A 17,337-nucleotide genomic window follows, 5' to 3' on the forward strand; every position below is an offset into this window, starting at 1 on the left:
TACTTAAAACCCCTAAGTTAAAGAGGCTCAGAGCATTTCTTTGACTTTTGGAGGGACTAGACCCTCAGCTCAATGACTTACAGGCAATAAGTACTAAATCTCCTCATTCATTCCCCCCTTCAATTAATTCATTTTCCCTAAATAATATTCTTTCCTAAGGTTAAATTACTTTTACCTTGGAAAAGGTGTTTCATTCCCCCACATAAATCATTATCATATTAGAAAACCCATAAAAGCACTATATCCTGAGTCTTTATTTGATTGTCAAAAATCATTAAAACATGACATATCATATATTTGGGATATTGTGCCCCTTTTTTGCTTATTTGACTAAATTACTAATTTATTTATTAAATCCCTACAAAAAACCCATTTCCCTTATATATATTAACTCCTGTAATATTTATTACTCCTGCCCTAGCTTAAATATATAAAGTAAGATTTTCTACCCCAGGCCCAATAGCTAATTGATCCTCGATTAAGTTAATTAAAAAAACCATTTAAATCCACTTGATACCTTAACCGCCGCATTATTCTCGCATTAAACCAAAATTGTCGTGCTTAAATGCCCACCGGGCCCCCCCACTACCCTCCATCCAACTCCATCGACTGACCACCACACGATCTCTCCCCTCCCCATCTGATTGCCCATGTTGATATTGGAAGGGCCCGAAATCCAAACATTACTAACTCGAAAAGGGTTATTTTCCTTTGGGCCCCCGAGTTGACATGGCCCTCGATGAATGGAATCGGGTGGCCTTCACCCAATACTGCCAAGCACCCAAAAGTTGTGTGAAGAAAACCACTTACCGCCAGCCGATCACATGCCAAAACAGCTATTGTCCACCCCACTACGTGACAAAGGAACATTGTTCACTCATACCTACCAAATTGAATTTCATGCATAAAGCCAAAAAAGCCCCAAATTATTGTTTTTATTAATTTTTTAACTGTAAACTTCCATGCACACGCCTGTGAACATTGAAGCTTTTAACCCACATACAATTGCACCCTGAAGATTCCAGAAATATCCTAGATTTCCTTCTAGCCTTCTCGAAGCCCTTTCAACTATTCACAATTGCTAGTCACCTGGTTCAGACCCAGTTTTCTTCGAATTCCAGGTATTTAAACCATAATTCACTGAAAACCCTGTCAATTCAAGAGCCAATTGTTGAGTGTCATTAATTGAAATTAAAGATAAACTTTGATAACTTAAAACCCACCTGGAAATGAACCACTATTTCCCTTAAAGACTGAAAATTTACCCCCCCATTCACAAGTACACAAGAAATGAGGATGGTTGCCCCAATTTTCATCAATGTCAGACCAGTTTCCACTCCCCACCTCAACCTAGACCACCTTCCCATTACTGATAAAGATTTCCAAATCAATGACACCTCTATCCTTGAATCCCCTCTCAAATTTTACTGCCGATACAGAGACCAATACCTAAACCATGCTGGTAAAATAGGTCTTTGGGAGTCCAATTTGCCTAAATACCAATTCCCTAAAGTTCACATCTTCCCAAAAACTTTCCATTACTGCCATACATATTATATCCCTATTCAAGGAGCAGTGATGTCCCCTAACCAAACCATACTTTTCAACATCACTATTGAATCAATTAATGAAATGCTGCAATTTCAGCCAGGGCAAAACCTAACCCCTATTTCAATTGGAGACCTATTAGACGGATTCCCCAATTTTACCACTACAAAACTTTCTGAGATGTTCCAAACCTTCATTAGGGAGGAAAATTATATCCCAAATGATCCTCCTCCATATTTGGCTACCATGTTTTCCCCATTTGGAAAAGACATTGTAGCAATGATATCTAATGTCCTAAGTTACACCGCAAGTGAGTATATAGATGAGATCATACTTTCTTTCATGTCCATCTTCAATCGAGGACAACCTGCTAATGTCATTTATGATTAGGCGAAGTTTATAGCTGATAGGATTCATGACCAATTTCTAAGGATGAGTAATGAGAGATTTTTTAAGTATTCTTCTATCTTGTATCACATTTTTGTATACTACCAAGTAGATAAATTCCACTTTACTTTGAAGAAACATAACACAAAAGGTCACCCTAGATTAGTAATTTTCTAGACTCTATTGTTTCATAAATGTGGTTGTCCTTATTCAGATACAGACTTCATAGACCTATTTGTACATGCCATTGTGACAATGCTACTGGGAAGCCCTCCTCCAAGAATCAGTTCATATATCAGTAGGATCCTGCAGCTTTGAAAATGAAAGAAAGTGGGAGATTGGTAGTTCTACCAAAATCACAACGAAATTAGGATTTATGGCTGTGAGTTGGCCCCATATAGACTACCCAGATACCTGCCAATGAGGTTATTTTCTCTGGAGTACTACAAGAAGATAATCAATTCAGATGAGGTACATTTTGTTAAAGCCAAAACAAAGGCCCAACTCAGAATCGAAGATCAACTAGGCCCCTTTGTTTGTAATAACCGAGAAGACGGAAAGGAAGCAGAGAGAATCCTTTAGAGACTAAATCTAAAACATAGCTTCATATGGACATATAATCCCTTAGACTTCATATGCAACCGAAGATAGCAGAACAAGATGGCTCATTGTATTCATTAAGGAATCCCTAAAATAGAAAAATATTCTAACCAATTGGAGTGGGTGGAAAACACTTTAGAAGACAGGGATAGTAATGAAGTTGCTATGGAAAACACACTGCTTGATCTAGAGAAACAACTTCATGAAGGTTATTTCCTACAGGTACAAGGTGAATCACAAGCACAAAGTGAATGACATGTAGCAGAAGAATCCTAGGTACATGAAAAGTCATACCAAGTAGACCTATCAGAGAAGCTAACTCAAAATGGTATACCAGTGCCCATCATGAGTACTCCCCCAGTCTTCCAAACTCCTCTAAGTGAGGAGAAAAACCTCAAAATAAATAAGGAAGAGGCCATTTCTTTAGGCAAAGCAACATCACAGGCCTATGCAAAGACCAACCTCGTTAAAATACAAAGGATAAGTCCTGTCTCTGAATAGGAATTCAAAGAAGAAATAGTTGGGGCCACCAACATAGAAAGAGAAGTAGGTAGGCATGCCACTCCCTCTAGAGGCAGAGTAGAACCTTCCATGTCACACACTCAGATGCTGGACATGCAAAAGAGTGTTGGAGTGTCCTCATTCAGGATGCCAGCTGACTGAGACCAAGACATCAGAGAAAGATATAAAGGCTTAGAATTTAGAAATGAGAGGCTAAAAGCCCAAACTTATGCACAATACTTAAAGATGGCCCCTACCAATCAGACAAGGCTTATGTCAGCCTATGACGTTAGAGAAGGAAAAATTCAATTGACATTGATGAAGACCACTACTCAGCAATCGAGAATAGCAACAGACTTAAAAAATATAGACTTCAAAGTACTAGCAAACGACATACATCGTATTGACCGGATTGAGTTGCACAAGCATGCAGGGGAGATGATTTACTCCACCTTGACAGGGAAAGCCATCACAACCCAACAATTTCAAAATTCAGTAAATAATATATAAACACAGTTCTAGTTGGAAAAGGTCTCTTCACAGGCCAAATATACCATAATCAAATCCTTAGAGGACTTAGTCATTGAGTTGGGATATGATCCCAAAGATGTAAAGGCCACTCAAAAATTAGTAAAGAAGAAGAATGATGATATAGCTGCTCTGAAGAAACAGCTGAAGATCCCCCAATTGCATCACCCACAAACAATAGAAGTCCTGGAAGCACAAAAAGGACATGAAGAGCTCATGGGCTTGCTCCTAAAGCTAAATGACTAATTGAAAGAGATAGAGAAGGATTTGGACGTTTTGATTCAGTCCAAAAAAAGTGATCTGGCAACAACTTCCACAACTTCCATTCCTACAATAAAAAATGTAGTTCCTTGTACATTGGTAGCATCTTTGGCACCAACAGCTCCACCTCCCACAACACTGCCAATCACAATTGAGTCTACAACAGTAGGCACATCTACAGAGTAAACGAAAGAGCTAGTGAAAGCCATGGAGGAGATATCAATCCAGGAAATAGAGCTCAAAAGGCTAAAGGAGAAAGTTGCAAGCTTAGAAACTGTTTGTAAGCTTGCCCAAATTCAGCAGAGAGAAGAAACAAAGAAAGCCCTGAGGAGGGGTGAGAAGATCAAAGTCCTAGAGAAAGATTTGACATTGCAGAAACCACTAGGACATACTAAATAAATGCTTTAGGCCAATATCATTGCCTCTCTCAATGATATTTGGCCATCAATTCAAGTTATATTTGAGCAAACTGAATTGCTAAAGGTAGCTACTGAGGCTATCCAGAAATTAAGGGAAGAGTTGGGCAAGATGCGTGAGGATGCCAATCGACTCATCCACTTCCTGAATAGTAAGAACAAACATGAGCTTAAGGAGGTTGGTATAGAGGATGGGACTAAATCCATCCTCAAAGTCATAAAGGTTCTTTCCAAAAGAGACCTCATGGTTAAATTAGAACAAAATGCCATAACATGCAAGTGTCCAGTGATAGGTTCATGGCCAAATTCCAAATTTTGAGAGACAAAGGACTTCCTAGTCCTATGGTCATCCATGATAAACTCATGAACCAATTGGAATACACTGACAGACTTAGGAAATTGTCTAAGGAACAAGCCATTACTTCAGGTATCAAAGCCTTGCCTATAGGGAAAGTACTATATGACACTTTTGAAAACTTGTTCCTTTTAGAGCATGAGGTGAAACATTTGTTTGTTACCAAGCCCAATTTTTCTAAATACATAGAAGTAGATGAAGCTTACAGAATAATGTTGAAAGTACAATTACCTGAAGAAGAATGGTGGGAAAAAATGAAAGATTTACTATAAGTTTTACATCAGAAAATTACATTAGAAAGTTAGTACAGTAAGTCCGAAGGTAGTCAGATGAAATAGGTAAAGGTAGATCAACAGGCTCAAATATTATCAGTAAAATATCAAATTAAAGAAGGTTCTAGTGTACAAAAATCATCCAACTTAAAGGGCTACAACTCAACTGCAAAAGTCGGCACTACCAAAATAAAAGGGATAGAATGATGCAGTTTTCCATCTGTCTCTATCTTCATGCTTGTAGATAAATTTATTTCCTAAATTAAAACTAGAACTGTTATGAGATATTTTGTAATTATTTTTGTGTTAATACTTCATAATTTGGAGTATTTAGGGTGGATTCGAAGACATTTCTATAGACTTTCTCTCTCAATTCTAAGTTCTATTCTATCAATTACTAGATTGGCTTGCTGGTTTAGGGAATAAAGCTCAGATATTTTACACGATTCTTGTGTGAAGTGATATACAAATAAGTATTCTCTTTTGTTTACTGTTATTTCTCTTTTTTGTCTCCATAATCTTGTTTGTTTATCTAAAGTCTAAATGTATAACATGGAATGATATTTCAAAAATTGCTTGAATTCACTCTATCTTGACTATTTACGTTTTAAATGTTTTCTATTAAACTATATTAGATATGGAATTCTTAAGTGCTCCCTAGCTTCTGTAGTTTCTCTCTCTGGTCTATAGCAAAGGATTCGTCATTGCCCTTTGTTCATGATCACCCTCTTTTCCTCATTTTGATCCCAGTCCAAGGATTCTTAGCTACCCTTTCAACCTAGTTAGAATCATTTCACCCATTAGACCTGAAGATTTTCCTTTTTTTTAGCTAGCCTGCCCTATGAAAATTCCATTTAATGATCTGATCCAGTTATGCTATCCTCTTAGTTCACTCCATAGCCTAATGGTTTAAAGACCTAGATCTATCCATCTATTCCTATAATTCCACCACTCAATCTAAAATCAAAACCTCTTGAGCACTAAAGGACTAGCCTAAAATCTAATAAAACAAAGCTAAATCAGAAAGAGAGAGCCCTCTCTATACTTAGATTGGCTAGAACCTGAGCCTAAAAGATTGGTGTGTGGTTACCTCGCATTATTCCCTCTTTTGATAACTTCTAGGGAAAACTTGTGAGTGATAACATAGTAGCAACCATACTAGGGACTCAAATCCTCTATCTTAATAAACCTTCTAGAAATTTCAAATTTGTATTTCAAGCTCTCGAAGGGTTTATTAGAATTTATTTACAAAATTTCATAAAAATAAAGTAATTAGAAAAGCTCGAAACTCTGGCTTCAAGGATAACTCACTATACTAGGGCCAATCCAAATCTAAATCCTCCCCCGGTAGTGGATAATCCCAACCTAATTTTGAGAATATCCATAGGGAAAGAAATTTCAGCCAATCCAACACCTTCAATCAAAGCAGATTCATGCCCTCATGAGTGGTTTTTTTTAAAAGATGTCTCCTTTGATGAGTCATTTGACCTTTCCATATCTAGAACCAAGTTTGTAAGTGCACTTTATGACATACTCCTAGATCTAGTGTTTATTGCTGATCTTGAAGTCCAAAAGGAAAATCAATCAATTGATGAGTATATTCTAAATTCCCCTCAGTCATCCCTTACCACTGTTAACATCCTTGAGCTTTCTCAAATAGTGTCAACCACCCTTAGTTCACCATTATTGCCTTCCACTTTTGAAGTTCATTCCTCACCCCCATTTATACCTTCACTTCCCTGCCAACCTATCATTACACATGAATCACCTATTCCTCCAAGTTCTCCATCAACTACTTTATCATCTCCTACTACCAAAACCCCACTTCTTAGCCCTGGCCAACTTAGAACCATGACAAATGGATATGCTCCTCTTATGTTACCAGCTCCACATGGTGCCATTCCACAAGATTACCAGAACAAAATTGTCCAATTTGATGGCATAGGAACTTATACATCACAACAACAAGAAAAAAAAACGACAGATTTCCTTGAATTACATGAAATTGATATTGGAGATGTTCCAATGAGAGTTTTTGCTCAAACTCTAGCTGGTGATGTGAGAAAATGGTTTAGAGCTTTACCTACTAATACCATAGATTGTTTAGAAGTATTTTATTAGCAATTTTTAAATAGATTGGAAAGAAAAGAAACCTCTGCAGATTATTTCAAAATACAACAACATCAGAAGAGGACAAAATGAAATAGTCCAAGATGGCTTTACCAGATTTAACAATATATACAATGCAATACTAGTCATTCTTAGACCCCCACCTAGCTTACCTCTGATAAAGTTTCCTGATGGGTTTGATACTGATATGGCTTGCCAACTCAGAGAGAGAAATCCTCCAAGTTCAGAAGACATGCAAAGTGTAGCAGTTAGTGTAGAAGCCAACTTGCTAGCAAAAATAGCTAGGGTTAGGGATGAAAGGAGAGGACCTGTGAGAGATGAAGCCTCACCCTCAGGCCTCAAAATAGATGTCCTAACCAAAGGAATGGAAAAGCTAATGGATAGGATAGAGAACATGGAGTGGAAGCCTCAATGGGATAATCAACAGGAACCTCCTATCAAAAACCCAAACTTTAGAAAGAATCACAATCATAATACTAGGAAGAATGGACCTAATCAGAATATTAGGCATCTGTTTCAAGAAAACTATGTTGAAACATCCTCTTCAAATGACCCTAAACAAGACACACACATTTGATGGTTTTAGATGACAAGGACACTGTCTTCTTAACCCAAGATGAGCAGGAACTGCATATGTTGTAGCAGTTGCAGACTCAGTCCAAAGAATCATTCGATTATAAGTAAGGATATGATTTTGCTATCTTCGAAGTGCACAAACAATACAATGTTAGGAGTAAAAAGAACACTGATACTCCTGACCAATCCAGTAAAACATTGCCCAATCAGCCTAAGAAAATCAAACCAACTCTAGTTACTAAAACTCTCCAAATCCTCCCTAGACCAAACCAAAACCCTCCTAGTCCGACCACTGTAGATATAACCCCCAATCGGACCCCTAATGATCAACATTCCACTTGAGTCCCCTTCAAGGAAACAGTGGAACAATATCCAAACATTTTATTAGAAAATCCACACAAAAATACTTCAAACACAGAAAAAGAGGAGCAATTTACTCAAACTCATGCCATGAAATTTCCAAGCCCTCAAAGAAAGAAAGCCCCTTTGCCTTTCAATTTGGAAGCAAAGGTGGCTAAACTAAAAATTTAAGTTCCTTTAACAGAGCTGTTTAAAAATGAAACCTATAAGTCTCAAATAAGAAAAGCCTTAAACTTTGTTGAATTTGAAGACTTCATTAACTTGTCTAATGATTAGCCTGAGCTTATATTCAGTCCTGATGTTAATGGAAAACTAGTAGAAGGAGGGATACCACCCTTTTATATTAACCTTAACATTCACGATAAAATCTTACATAATGAAATGCTAGATACTGGGGCCTCACACAATTTAATGCCTAAATCTGTTATGAAAAAAATAAAATTGGATATTACTAGGCCTTACAAGGACCTATTTCCATTTGACTCAAGTCAAGTAATGTGTCCAGGGTTAATTAAAGACTCGTGCATTTCCCTAGTCCAATATGCTGCTAAGACCATACTCATGGACATAGTTGTTGTTGATATACCACCTAAATATGTCATACTATTGTCTAGATCATGGGGGGCTAAACTCCAAGGATCTTTGCAACATGACATGTCATATGCCACAATTTCAGTCTTTGGACACCCTAAAAAACTGTACAGAGAGACCCTGATGAAGTATGTAGTGAGTAGCCAGGATAGGCCTCAAAATATTCCTATCTATTCCACGCATTTTGACATCGATTCTTTTATTTTGTACAATGTTGAACAAACATGAGAAACTACTTCAAACAACATTATTTCAGAACCAAAAGAAATTGAAGTTATGGCTACAAATCAAATTGTCCAAATTCAAGAGTTTTCAGATGAAAAGGATAAGCAAAACACCTCAAACAATGAAAATTTTGTTCCCCCATACAGTAAGAACTATGAACATGAAATATTATGGCATGTTGAATTTGATGGGTTAGTGAACAAATTAGGAGCAAGAATAGGAGTGTGGATATACAATTTAGAGAATGATCACTCAGAGAGCCATGCTTACATACTGAATTTCAAATGCACTAACAACATGGCTGAGTACAAAGCACTTCTTTTAGGTCTCAAATTGGTTAGAAAGATGGGAGCTATAAGAATTTCTATTATGGGAGATTTTGAGTTGGTTATAAAATAAATTAATGTTGTATATATGACCAGAGATCCTAGGTTAAGTATTTATAGAGCAATAGTTGTAGAAATATTGAACACTTTTGTAGAAACATAATGTGCAGGCTCGTAGTTTAGCATTGTTTGCTAGCACTTGTAAGTTACCATTTCAACCTAATCATTAGTACACTACTGAGGTTAGGCAAAAACATTTTATCCCAGATAACATGAAAAACTAGCAAGTATTCACTAATGACCAACAAGTAAATAATTTTTTAACTTTAGAAGAAGAATTTGTAAAGAGTAATAAAGATATTGATATAACATTAGATCGTGATTTTAAAGATAAAATAGAAATTAACAAAATAGAAGATGAAGAGATAGATATATTTCAACCCACTAAATTTACAAAACTAGATGTAGAAAACCTAAAGAAAGTTGAAATTGATGATATAATTGATGAAGACTCTTAAATCATTAATCTCAAAGACAACTTATTGCCCAAAGGATTAACTCCTTTAGAAGACTTTTTTGATTCAAATGATGTCTCTAGAAACCAAAAATGTAACCCTTAAAATCTGATATTGAGGAGTATAATATAGGTATTGAGGAAAATCCAAAGTTGATAAAACTTTTAAAGGCCTGGCCTCCTACTGAAAATGTGAAATACCTTGAATTATTAAACGAATTCCAAGATGACCTTTTTTTGAGTTATGAGGACCTCACGTCCTATGAAAACAGCATAATACAACACACCATGCCCATAAAAGAAAACCCGAAACCTTTTAGGCAGAAGTTTAGGAGGATTAATCCCATCCTATTACCTTATATTGAAAAGGAAATCGTAACGATGTATGAGGCCAAGATAATAGCACCAATTATATTCTCAGATTGGGTTTCAAATTTGGTATCCACAAGGAAAAGGACTGGTGAGATCATATTTTGTGTTGATCTCAGTAATATCAATAGAGTTTCACTTAAGGAAAATTACCCCCTCGCTAAAATGGATCACATCTCACAAAGGGTAGTAGGGTCAACCAGAATCTCATTATTGGACGGGTTCTCTAGCTAGAATAAGATTTTAGTTCACCCAGATGACTAGGCTAAAACAACATTAACTACTCCTTGGGGCACATTCATCTATGTGAAAATTCCTTTTGGATCAAAGAATGCAGGGGCTACTTTCGAAAGAGCCATGGACATAGATTTTGCGAAAGAAATTCATGACTTGCTAGTAATATACTTAGATGACATCACTGTATTCTCAAAATATGATAAACAACACTTAGATCATCTAAGGTAGGTTTTCATCAAATGTAGGAAGTATGGAATTTCTTTGAATCCTCAAAAATCTTTATTTGGGCTAGAAGAGGGAAATTTACTATGCCTTATAATCTCAAAAGATGGTATGCAAATAGATCCTGTAAGAATTGAGGACATCTTACAAAATACAAAATCCTAGGAGCATCAGAGAATTACAAGCCTTTTTAGGAAAAGTCAAGTTTCTTAGGAGATTTATTTCTAACTTAGCAGAGTTAATTAGATCATCGAATAACATGTTGAAGAAAGATTCGACCATAAAAAGGACCATTGAGGTTAAAAGATCCTTTGAAGATATTAAGCTAGCCTTAAGAAAAACACCAGTTTTGATTAGTCCAAAGTTAGATAGGGATTTCATTATATTTTCCTTTGCCTCAAAACACACAATTGCTGCAGTCGTATTGCATAAGAATGATCAGGGTTATGAACAACCTATTTCCTTTTTTAGCAAAGCCATTAGGGATGCCCCTTTAAATTACAAAATAATGGAAAAGGCCTTAGATATAAATTTTATTGTATAAATGGATAATGGAGAGGAGACGGCGACTACACCAATCAGCGAGGCCTTTATTGAATCACCACAGTATGCTCACATCATATATGTTTTGCAAAATCTACACACTCCTCTTGAATTTTCCAAGACCAAAAGCAGGTTTTTAAAAATGAAATCTTTAAAATTTTGTATAATCGACAATGCTTTTTTTTTTAGGAATCATGAAGGTATCCTTCTTAACTATTTATTGAAAGAAGAATCTGACAAAGTGTTGATGAGCCCCAATTTTTGGTACAATTTGGGCTCATTTGGCCTACTTGCTCTGCTCAAACCATTCATTTTTTATTGCTTATGCATTCATTTCTTGGTTTATTCGTGTTGTTTGTAGGAAGAAGGGTAGGCATTCTATCTACGTTACTAATACATGATGATTTCAGGTTTTGGCATTAAAAGGGAGCAAAGACCATGAAAAAGGAGACAAGGAGACAATGAGGTGGCACTGCTGGTTTTTAGGAGAGGATGTCCACGGTCTTGGGGACCTTCCTCGTAATTCCCACCATAGCTCTGAGCTCCAATCCATCTCCCCACCGAGCTTAGAGGCAGCCAGCTGTTCTACAGGAACAACAGTTACAACTGTTCTACAGGAACATCAGTTACAACTGTCCTACAGGATCAGCAGTTTAACCTTCAGTTGGACAGCCGAGCTCCACAAATCAAGGACACCTGTTGGATGATCATTTTGCATAAATACTGAGGCCGTAGCCTTGGATAGAAGCTTTTTGAACTTTTGTATTGCTCTTGTAATTTGGAAGTACGAGCTACAACTCAGTGTTTGTTCTTTTGTAAGCCAGTTTTGGCATGACATCAGACTTTCATTTATGAATAAAGGCAGACAGATTTTGATCTCATTCTGAGTTTCTAAGGGAGCTATAGCTCTCAGGTTAGGGCCCAACCTGAGAGCAATAGATCTCCTCGGTGTTGTAATGTTGTTTGCATTTCGTTCCAGCACTTTGAGTTTTTACTTTGACATGCAATTTGAATTTACAGTCTGTTAATTTGGTCTTTTTCATGAGCTCAGATAGGATTAGTTTATGGTGAATTTGTTTCCAATTGCTTAGGTTAGAAGAGGATAGATATAATTCATTGGAGCTCTAGAAAAAGTTTGTTAAAGCTCACTGCCATCTCTGTTAGGGATTGGGGTGCAGTCCATAACCAACCACCAAAAAGAAACGCAGTTCTTCTCACTTCCATGCAAGCTGCAACATAGACATTTTCGTTGAAGATCCATCCATGCACTTTTGACATTGAACCATACTTCTACATTTCATCTCCATGCACAAGTTTCCTTTCTTGGTCTTCCATTGTTGTTCATAGGTTTAATGGCACAGTTATCATAGGTTAATGAATTCTCGTTTTGGTGCATAAGTCATTTGTTTCATTTACGCTGCTCCATATCATTCCACTTCCTTCTTCTTCTTCTTCTTGATCTCTCCTCAATCCACCTACTCAGCCTCTGTCCAGCTCATTTACCCTCCAACTCATCCATTATCCACGTAGCTTCATTTACTTAACCTTTTGTTGATCCCATCCTTCCAGCCATCAACCCACTGCATGCACTCTTCCTCCATCTGATTTCTCTGCTCCTGAGCCATCACCAGCTCCATCTCCATCTCACCTATCCTCCCACACCACTCCAACACTTCACCATCTCCCAAAACTTCCACGTTCAAACATCCTGTAGAATTGCACAGACTTCCTGTAGAAACCCCTGAGTTTCCTGTAGGATCCCCTGCAGACTTCCTGTAGAAGCCTGCAAACTCGGTTGCTGAGCATCCGAACGTGGTAGACTTCTGTGGACTGACGCTGGAGACCCTCTAGGACCTCCCCTAGCCATCCTAACCTTGCCCATGCTTTCCTTCCATTCCAACCGCTCCTGCACAACCAAACCCTAATCAAAAGCATCATCACAACAAATCCAACCACTTAATGAAAAAATACAAAAACATGTCTTTTCAGATGCAAGTAGCTTAGATGCATGTATTTCAGCTCACTACAAGTAATGGCATTAGTGGTAGTAGTTTCATTCACAGTTTTGCATTGTAAGGGTCTAGCTAGTCAAATTAGGGTTTAGTAGGGTTTTCATGCTTTATTGGCTTTCAGTTTCTTTTTGCAATTAGACTAGTCTCCTTTGAGTTAGCTTTCATCCATCATTCATAAAGCTTCTTCTGTGAGCATATAGAAGTTGGCTTGAGCCCTAGCGGACTTGTGCCAGCTGACCAAGTGACAGCTGCGACAAGAGCTAGTACTTGTGCATATAGCACCGTCGCTTCCAAGTTTGTACGAACTACCGGGTTGATAAAATTAGAGATAGGAAGCTCCAGGAGTTGTAGCATTATTGCTACAATACTGGAGCCCACCAAGTGTTACAAGAATTTCATGCAAGTCATTGTGGAGGACATATTTACTGGAAAAACATAGATGACAAGATTCTTAGAGCCAATTTTTATTGGCCCTCTCTGTTTTCTGATGTAAAGAAATTTGTAACCTCATGTCATAAATGTTATATTTTTGAAGGAAATAAAAAGCTTTTACCCTTGCCCCTAAAACCAATCTCTATTTAAGCACCTTTTCATCAATGGGGTCTTGACTTTGTTGGTAAAATCCACCCACCTTCCTCTGCCCAACATAGATGGATCTTGACTGCTACAGACTATCTCACAATGTGGATGGAAGCCATACCATCAAGGCAAGCCACTGACACTATCATAATAACCTTCCTTGAGGCCAATATCCTATGTAGATTTGGATGCCCAACCAAAATCATCACTGACAATGCAACAACTTTAAAATCCAGAAGAAGGATTGATTTCTGTAACAAGTTTCATATAACCCTAGGTCACTCAACTTATTACCCTCAACGAAATAGACTAGCAGAGTCCTCAAACAAGCGTTTAGTGAATATCATCAAAAAATTGTTGTAGGATAACAAGAAAACATAAAAAAAAAGCTAGTAAATGCTTTATGGGTAGAAATGCTAACCACAAAGAAATCCTTTGGTACCAGTCCTTATCAATTAGTTTATACAATGGAGGTTGTTTTCTGATCTTCCTTGGGAACACTAGTAATGAAGATACTCCAAGAGTTGCAGGTTGAACCAAATGACATTCAAATAAGAATCAACCAAACAATTCACCTACAACAAACTAGGGAAGAAGTATATATCAGATCTCAAGTTGTGCAGGAAAGGATCAAGAAGGCCTTTGATAAAAGGACAAAGGCAGAACTTTTTTACTTCAGGGACCAAGTTTTAAAATGGGATTCAAGGAGAGAGGATAAAGTTAAACATGGGAAATTCAATTTCCTATGGAAAGGCCCATATATTTGTTTTTTTCACTTCTGGTTCACGGATACCTGGGTCAATGGGTAGCCGCTACATCCAGGGTTGTTCAACACTGAGTGGACACACCCGAAGGCATCAACACCCCTCGGCCTATTTACTGACCTAACCCCAAGAGCTTTCAGGATTCGACCCTGTGACCTCCCATTGGCAAGGCACTTGATTTGACCGATTGAGCTAACTCTTGGGGCTAAAAGGCCCATATATTATTTATGCTTTTAGAGGAAATAATTCCTTCTTCCTCCGAGAAATGGATAGCATAGAAGCAAAAGGAGGACCAATGAATGGTCAAATGCTTAAACAATATATTGAACCTAGTTACTAATTTGACAAATCATTTGTACATATTCTATTTTTCAAAATTCTAGAGTTGTTGGATGGTAACTATTGGAGTTGAAGCCCGAAGAGAAGGCCCTAAGCTTCAAAAGTTTCACTGTCATAAATAGCAATAAGGTAGAAAAGTGAAAAGGGAAATGTTGCAGGGTAACATCACAACAATTCACAAGGCCATTGGTCTACATAGTTCTTGACATTTCACCAGGAAATGCCATCCCCATGTGCAGCCACTGTTAGGTTCCTATAGCGATAGGAGTCATAATTTTTGAATGACTGAGATTAAACCTATAATATGTACATGCCTTTGCTTTCTGCAAATGTTTTCCATATTCAAAAAATTAAAAAATGTAAATAGGATATGTCCTAAAAGAATAATCAAAGGACAAAAAAGAATAAAAAGGTCAAAAAAGATGAAAAATATGGACCCCAAGAAGAGAAAAAAACATCATGAAAGTGAGCAAGCCAAAATGCCAGTACTATTTACTTCTTGTGAAAAATAAATGATTGTGTGTAGTTTGTAACCTTTTCCACAATCCATGATAGTCAGAATGTTTAAACTTGGGTATTTCATGTTTCAATTTCGAGTCTATAGATAGAGAATAAAAATCTAACCAAATTGTTTAACCGTGGCAGATAAGTAGATAGGTAGAGTTAATAAAAGGAGCTCAATTGTTTAAACTGAGCCCTTTGATGTAATAAGGTTAGACGTAGTTAGTTTACTATTGTAAATAAAAATAAAAATGTTTGGTAAGGGTTTGCTAGCTCAAATGCACCCTAATAAAGAGAAGTAAAAATGGTAGGATGAGTAGATGGATAAGTAGTAGAAAGGTTGCAGGATTTTCATGATTGATTAGGAAAAAGCTTGTGTATCATTTTCTTCATCATAAAAGTTCCAAATGTGAATGGGCACTCAGGAATGCAGATGGATATCAAAGCCAATTAATTAATTTCCCTCATTCATTTCACCTTTTACTTAACTAATTTCCCACAATAAAGTTAAAGTACCTAAAAACCCTAAGTCAGAGAGGCTTAGAGAATTTCTCTAACTTTTGGAGGGACCAAATCGTTGGCTCAATGACTCATAGGCAATAAGTAATAAATCTCACATTAAACCAAATCCATCATGATTAAACTCCTACCGGGCCCCCCCCACTACCCTCTGTCCAATTCCATCGCCCGACCACCACACGATCTCTCCTTTCCCCATTTGACTACCCGTGTTGATTTCAGAAGGGCCTGAAATATGAACATTACCCACCTAAAAATGGTTATTTTCCTCTTGGCCCCCGAGGCGATGCGACGCTCGATGAATGGAATTGGGCAGCCTTTCGAGAATACCGCCAAGTTCCCAAAAGTTGTGAGAACCAAACCACTTACCGCTAACATGCTACACACCAAAATAGCTACTGTCGACCCCGCTACCTGACAAACGACCACTACTCACCCATACCCGCCAAATTCACTTTCACCCGTAAAGCCAAAAAAGCCCCAAATTATTGTCTTTATCATTTTCTTAACTGTAAACTTCCATGCACGTGCTTGTGAATGTCGAAGCTGTCAACCCACATACAATTGCACCCTAAAGACACCACAAATCTCCCATATTTCCTTCCAGCCTGCTTGAAGCCCTTTCAACCATTCAAAATTTCTAGCCACATGGTTAAGACCTAATTTTCTTCAAATTCTAGGTATTTAAACCATAATCCACTGAAAACCCTATCAATTTCAGAGCCAACTGCTGAGTGTTCTTAATTGAAATTAAAGATAAACTTTGATAACTTGAAACCCACCTGGAATTGAACCAAAATTGCCCTAAAAGACTAAAAAATTACCTCCTCCATTCTCAAATCCGTAAGAACTAAGAATGGCTCCCCCAATTGCCATGGATGTCAGACCAGTTTCCACTCCCCACCTGGACCTGGACCACCTTCCCCTTGCTGATAAATATTTTCAAATCAAGGAAACCTCTCTCCTTGAATCCCCTCTCAAATTTTACTACCAATACAGAGACCAATACCTAAACCATGCTGATAAAATAGGTCTTTGGGAGTCCAATTTTCCTAAATACCAATTCCCTGATGTTCGCATCTTCCCATAAATTTTCCATTACTACCATGCAAGTTATATCCTCGGTTAAAGAGTAGTGATGTCCCCTAACCAAACCATACTTTTCACCATCACTACTAAATCAATTAAAGAAATGCTACAACTTTAGCCAGGGCAAAACCTAACCCCAATTTCAATTGGAGACCTATTTGACTGATTCCCCAACTTTACCACTCCAAAACTTGCTGAGATGTTCCAAACCTTCATCAGGGAGGAGAATTATATCCTAAAAGATCCTCCCCCATATCTGTCCACCATGTTTTCCCCATTTCGCCAAGACATTGTAGCAATGATATCTAGTGTCCTAAGTTACACCACCAGTGGGTATGTAGATGAAATCATCCTGGCTTTCATGTCCATCTTCACTCCAAGACAACCTCCAGCTGTCATTTATGATTATGCCAAGTTTATAGCTGATAGGATGCATGACCAATTTCTAAGGATGAGTAATGAGAGAGTTTTTAAGTATTCTTCTGTCTCATATCACCTTTTTCTATACTACCAAGCAGATAAGTTCCCCTTTACTTTGTAGAAACTTGACCTGGAAGGTCACCCTAGATCAGT

The sequence above is a fragment of the Pinus tabuliformis genome, chromosome X (assembly GCF_031772625.1).
Source record: "Pinus tabuliformis cultivar Carrire ecotype Pingquan chromosome X, CPIR1, whole genome shotgun sequence".
NCBI lineage: Eukaryota > Viridiplantae > Streptophyta > Pinopsida > Pinales > Pinaceae > Pinus > Pinus tabuliformis.